Source organism: Brienomyrus brachyistius, chromosome 23, assembly GCF_023856365.1.
Source record: "Brienomyrus brachyistius isolate T26 chromosome 23, BBRACH_0.4, whole genome shotgun sequence".
Taxonomy (NCBI): Eukaryota; Metazoa; Chordata; class Actinopteri; order Osteoglossiformes; family Mormyridae; genus Brienomyrus; species Brienomyrus brachyistius.
This window is the reverse complement of record NC_064555.1, coordinates 4,179,600-4,186,560: the sequence shown is the minus strand read 5'-3', so window position 1 is coordinate 4,186,560 and position 6,961 is coordinate 4,179,600. Positions and strand designations below refer to the sequence as shown.

Here is a 6,961-nt window from a genome sequence, read left to right as displayed (position 1 = left end):
TGTAATTTAAACATAATTTTAACACCTTTATTCATACACTCACACACACACGCATACTCAACCTACTCTTGTTTACTGTGTCTGTAATGACATCATAGGCCTTGTGTGTGTCACTTTATGCCATTGGGGAGGCGTGCAGCCATCTTCATACACACACCCCCCCCCCCCCCCACTCCAGTTTTCTATTCATATCTCTGCAGAGACTTCCCCTTGACTCTGAACCAACAACCCAATCGGCGAATAGCTAGATGATATCGATAAGAGACTAAAAAAACCGACGCCTTGTGTTTATTGCTAAGCTAGCTATGTTCATAAAGGCTGCCTTTTACCGCTTAGCTAAACGCGTCCCCACATGTGCGGAGATGGAGACGCACAAACTCAAACTCATTACGGTACAAACGCAGCTGAATAAATCCAGAGAATCCGGGGGGTTTAGCCTGGCGGGGGCTCAGTAAACAGACGCCAGGCAGCCCAGTTAGCTTAGCCAACGCCTCCGTCTCTGAACTCACATTCGGTTACTTTGTGCTGATCTTACAAAAGCAGCATGACTCAAATCCGCTCAGTCCTTCGGTTATTACACTTTGGACCAGAAGTCCGGTTTCGTCAGAACGTGGCCCCACGTGAGTATGCATGTGAACAATCGTGGGTCTGACACACCCAGAGGCTGCAGCCCGGGGTGGCGGGGGGTGGGGCAGGGATGGGGGGGGGGGGGGGTGGTGGTGGTGAGGCATTCCACGTGCCGTCACGCCGTAACAGAGATAACAGCCCACTTGTTGTTTGTAAACGCCGGGACCTGAGGCATCCCAGCTATGGCTGCGTCTGCGCAGATAAAGCACACTGAGCGCAGACGCTGCACGGCTCGAAGCTGGAGGAACGTTTCTCCAAATGCATGGTTTTGCAGGCTTCGTGGTTTGCATTTAAACTATTTAAAAAATGCATGTCTGGCATTAACCGAACAAAAACGAGCTGGAAAACCGCTGGATGAGCAATCTCAGATTCCCCGGAAGTACGTAGGTATGGTGGTGATTAAGGACTTAAAGTCTGAAGCCAGGCAGATATCGATCAAAATCACGGTTTCTTCATCTCCTTCAGATATATGATGCGTGGGTCGTACACTGAGGTGAAATATCAGTCTCGTTGGTCAAGGCAGTGGAATGAAACGAAAAGTAACAAATAGAATATAAATATTCATATAGAAATGACATACTAAGACATGGACAAAAGATTGCTCAAATTTGGCATTGAATTAGACGAGCAATTACAAATATATTTTAGTTTCAGAGTAATACTGGATTTACACTGCTACACTCTCCATCCAGTGATCATAGCCCACATATGCAGCTCAGGGTCACGGTAAGCCTGGAACCTACTATCCCAGAATGCACAGGGCATGAAGGCAGGGAGACGAGGCCCATTGCAGCCGGGGACTGGATTCAGCTCCCCCCATCTGACCCCAATGGCCCTGCCTACGATAAGCAGTTAGCAGATGGAAGGATGGATAGGTGTCATGCAGATCACGAATCACTGAGTGTGATCCTCGTGGAATGATATGCTGTGTGCTGGGTTATGACTTGTCATCGTGGAGTGATTCCGGTAAAAAAAACGATGTAATGGTTGAGTACGTGGCGTTACTACAGTATAGGCTGCTGCAGTATTTCACACATGTTGATAAAGGGAATTAGTTTGACTAATTCAAAGATTGAGTCAGCCATCTCCGAATGATCAACTGGGGAAGTCGTCTTGGACCTGGAGATGGCCCAGTTAGGGGGGGCTGCATGTCAAGGGGTGTGGTTGAAGCAACTTTTGGCCCTTTTTGCAATGCCACCAAGAACCAAGTACCTGAGCCACACTGCACTGATAGGGCCCTGCCCATACTGCACTGATAGGGCCCTGCTAACTAGCAGGGCTGGACGCATGTACAACCCGAGCTGGCTGTGTTACCAGGATCAGGCCGAAATTCAGGGAGATACCGGTGTTATGCAGTTAAATCATCGGAAGGTAAAAAAAGTTATATTCTATATATTTTTCATTATTAGTAGTATCGCACATTGTGTACCGGTGCATTCCCGATAACTCAGAACTTGAAAATTTCCGAACTCCTACTTGTACTGTAGAACAGCTGAATGTAGTGAGTTTGAAATGCAAATGTATGTGAGCGAATGCTAATTCCACTGACGTTTGATGCTAACCTAGTACAGCAATTCTTACAGACGTGCTAACAGATGTTAGCACATAATACGTCATGATGTACACTGTGTGAACAGGAAATAAGTGGCATTCGGTTTTATGTTATAACATTTTACTGTCACTCTCCAACACCGGCAACACCTTTACCAAGCCAACACTCCTGTAGCGGAGAACCAAAGCGAGCTGAAACCGCGCTGTAACTAGCCTCTCTTTGTAGTATGGCTCTGGTACGGTTCCTGTTCGGTAGTGGAAAAGCACCATAAGTCCCTGGCCTGGGAAATTCTTGAGATGGGCCCGATGAAGATTATGCCCTCCCCTCAGCAGCTTAGTTAGAGGTGAGCACTTGGCTCTCATTCTTAAAAGTACTGGTCTGCATGAAGCCGTACATGCGGTGGATAAGCAGGTTTCCCACGATGCCGAGCATGGTGGGCGTGGCTCAGCACAGAGACGGGAGCTCGGGCACGTAGCAGCGTAGGTGTGTGGAACGGCTGAGCGGCGATGGCAGTGCCACACTCCCGGTCAGCAGGTGGGGCGCCATGCAGATACCATCGTTCCTAGAGGCGCCATGATAAGTAAATCGCACGGTGGGCCGGCGTTAACATGTGTCTGCACCATCCGGGGAGCTCACCTCGGGGCCCGGCCTGGCCCCTGTCCCCTGGATCTGGCCTCGATTCTAATCGCCCCTCCGTCACTTGACCCATCTGATCCCTCAGGTTCACAAACTGGTTCCCGGCTGGCTTTCACCAGTTTATTCACACATCCAAAAGTGAGTCACGCGCGTCGTCCCCAGGCTGGAGGGGCGCGTCCGTGGGAAACAGCCCCGATGTCCGAGTGACGCTGGGAATCCGGGCTGCTGGTTCCACCCCTTTGCCCCCCCCCCCCCCCCCCCCCCCAGCCCCCTGTTCCTACACTTCCACAGGAAACCCCGCAGATGTTTGCCTCACCCCACCCCAAAAGCTTCCTACCCACAGTGCAGGAAGTAGACCCCTGCTCCCCCGCTGACCCTCCCCCATCACACATGCCCACCCACAGCCCCACGGTGGACACGGCTTGGGGCGGAGGGGTGGGTTGTCTTCCTGCACGCGACAGCTCTTTGAGGGGCTGTTTGTGGAAAGCAAAGAGCCGCTCGTGCAAATTCCTGGGTTTGATAAGAAGCTGTGGGTGGGGGCGGCTGAGGGGACAGATAGAAACTTAAAGGAATGCACCCCCTTATCTCCGAATCCTTGAAGATGCATTCTGAGGTTTCAGGGTCCTCTTGCTCCTGGGTCTGCGGGATGCTCCATCACTCTGTGACATCACGGGCTGTCGCCCTAATGCTGATAGGAAACACTTTCGTCTCTGTATTATAATGCTCTTTTATCTGCTCTGTGCTTCAAAGCCGATATGTACGGACTTTGTTTTCCTGTCATCATGTCGTCGTAAAGATCAAAGATGCTGAGCTTTGACAGTGACGCTGAAGTCGCGCTGATGGATTTACGGGCCGCTGTTCTCACCGGGCACAGCCGCCCCGTTTGCGAAAAGATAAACATAAATCTGATGGAAATATGCGTAAGAAGGTCAAGCAAGAGCGAGCGCGAGTTGCATAAAGTGCTCATCTTTGTTGGTAAGTTCGTGGTTGATTTTCGAACCCGTGTCGCTGATGTGGGAGATGCACAGGTTCGCCGAGGACTGTAAGGACGTTTCCTCTGTTAAACTATAAACTGTCGTTCGCTGCTAAGTCTGCGCTCTTGCCTCTTCTTGGGACAGACAGATCACCCTCATGCAGACACAGTTCTCAGAAAATGGTTAAATGAATATTTGATACAATGTGACATTCAGTCACACAGAGGACATAAATCCTGAGATAGTCTCGGAGTGCGACCAAACCGCACTTTGTTTCGGAGTGACTATCTTTGTTTTGTTAGGATATGTAACTGAAAGGATTCAAAAGATTTCAAAATATTTAGGTCTGGGAATTTCGTCCTGGCTTGGCCCAGCCCCCCCCCACCCCCCAAAAGGCAGCAAACCCCAGAGCCTGTAAAGCAGGACTGCAGATTGCCACGTGCCACAGGGATGCTGCTGATGGTTGGGTACCTGCAGCCATCCATGGCTTATCTTCAACAGCCACCAAGTCCAGGGGTTACGACCCCCCCTTGTGGGGGCAGTGCTGGTGGGCGACGAGGTGCCACCGTGTCTCAGACGTCATGACGGCCCCGCAGATGTGATGGCAGCGACATCGTTTCCGTAGATCGCAGTTAGTGGTTAATGTCCTGCCGCTGACCGAGCCTCCATCAGCGCAGAGACACGCGTGCCGCTCGTGTGGCAACAACTCCTGAGGATTGAAAGAGCTCGCAGCCTGAATGCTGGAGCTGCTGGGTAGCAGATGCCTTAGTCGGCAGACGTTTTAAAAGCTGAGGAGTTTTTTTGCTATCCCAGATGCCGGGAAAATGATTTTAGAAATGGTTTTATTTAAGCAAACAAACAGGGACACTTTTAGGAATGGGCCTGGTTTTTGAAAATGATGTGTAGATAGCATCTGACCTGCCTGCTTGTCTTCGAGCGAGTGGAGGCAGGATTATTCTGGGCACGGCCTGCGTCATCAGGACAGGATGCTGGTTGAAAGGCCTGAGCCGTGCAGCCAAGTACCCATGCAGTGAGGCACCCATGCAGCCTCATACCCATGCAGTCAGGTATTCACACATCGCCATAGCCATGCAGCCTCACACCCATGCAGCCCTGCACCCACATACCCATGTAGCCAAGTGGCCTCACACCCATGCAGCCATGCACCCACATACCCATGCAGCCAAATGGCCTCACACCCATGCAGCCATGCACCTACATACCCATGTAGCCAAGAGGCCTCACATCCATGCAGCCCTGTACCCACATACCCATGCAGCCAAGTGGCCTCACACCCATGCAGTCAGGCATCCACACATCCCTGCAGCCTCACACCCATGCAGCCATGCACCCACGCATCTCAGCAGCCATGCAGCCACACACCCATGTAGCCAAGAGGCCTCACACCCATGCAGTCACGCACCCACATACCCATGTAGCCAAGAGGCCTCACACCCATGCAGCCATGCGCCCACACACCCATGCAGACAAGTGGCCTCACACCCATGCAGCCATGCACCCACATACCCATGCAGACAAGTGGCCTCACATCCATGCAGCCATGCACCCACATACCCATGCAGCCAAGTGGCCTCACACCCATGCAGCCATGCACCCACATACCCATGTAACCAAGAGGCCTCACACCCATGCAGCCATGCGCCCACACACCCATGCTGCCCTGTTCTCATGCATCCGTGCTCCCACATCCTGAGACAAATTCACCTGAGGTCGGTTCCATTGTTACACCGAATCATATGTTCAAAAGGAATGTCTGGACTGTAGGGATGTAGCTCCGCTCTGTCTCAGCTCTGCTTGGGTCGAGCAGCATTTAGTCTTGTAATCTTATGAAGTACTCAGGTATATTTCTGAGAAGATCCTGCTGTAACTAGACTAGTCACAATCTGTTTAACTTCAATCTGACATCTCAGCCCTGTAGGAAGTGTTGTGAGGTCCTCGGGTTTCAAGCACACAAGTGTGTGGCTAAGTGAGTTACGGAACTATGCTTATGATCAGGAGGTTGCTAGCTCAGATCCCTGAGTCAGCAGAGTGATTTCAGTGTTGGGTACCCTGAGCAAGGTCCCTAACCCTCAGCTGCTCCAGGAACCGTCTCACCCTATTTTCGCAAAAGAATGTCTCAGTAAATAAAATGGGTTAGTATTCTTTGGTGCACACAAATAACCACCGTTGTACAATTTGGAGCTCATCTGTAATCTGCACCTGAACCTTCATCCAGCAGGTACTGGCGGTGGAGAGCGAGCTGTGAGTCACAGTGAGGCGAGCCAGAGGAGGCGGTGGTGGGGCTGTCGCAGATCTGCCGCGGCAGCATCTCCCACCCGTCTGCACACAGAGGAAGTGAGGGCACATTCCAGGCATTCCTGCACCAGACTTCTGGAAGTTGTCCTCAGGGCTCCAGTGGCTCCCGGACGACAGTTTCACCAGATTGTAACACATGATTTTTTTTTTTTTTCAGGTCGCAAAACCATGTTGGTTTTGCATCCCGGATCTCAGATTACATATCAGGAGCGTGTGGTTTTGTAAGAGGACTTACAGCATTTAAACATCAGGATTAATGTAATCGCTTTATAACCTAATATAGTTTCATAAAGAGCTTGTGAGAGAAAAAGGACATTCTATTTCCTGAGTATTTTCTAAACAAATACAAACAAGCTGATCCATTTCGGAGGGCTGGCAAAGAGCTTTTTGTCCGCTTTTATTATCTCTATTTTTCTAGGCCTCTTTCCTTCAGCGGAGCTGCTCCTGGGGTGGAGGGCATGCATTCAGGATGAGTCCGCCCCCCCTCCCCCCGCCCCCACCCAGGTGGTGCTGTTAACACCCCACAGACCTGCCCTGTCCCTGTGTCCCCAGCTGTGTGGCCATTTGTCACCGAGGGATGTGACACATAAGGAAGGGCTGCTTTTCACCACACAGGAAAGTGAGGATGTGAGCTTTGTGCACCCCCCCCCACCCTGCTCAGTTTGGGACATAGTCAGTGAAAAGGAGGGTGAATCTAAACATCTAAAGCTAAAGCTAAAGAGTAAAACATAAAAGCTGCAATGTAACCCTACAGCCTCAGACTCGACCTTAACCAACCTGCCACACATCATAATTATGCTCAGATAGTAGCATCTCAAACGCTTTACACTGGTAAAACACCACGATGCCCATGGTG

The 6,961-nt window shown here is 50.9% G+C and overlaps 1 long non-coding RNA gene across 1 annotated transcript; it reads left to right on the top strand.

The window, feature by feature from the left end:
- Positions 1-280: 280 nt before the first annotated feature.
- On the top strand, positions 281-6,379 carry LOC125719237 (uncharacterized). The gene is made up of 3 exons (XR_007385042.1): positions 281-620; positions 6,026-6,144; positions 6,263-6,379. It is a non-coding gene; the product is annotated as an uncharacterized LOC125719237 (long non-coding RNA).
- Positions 6,380-6,961: the final 582 nt, after the last annotated feature.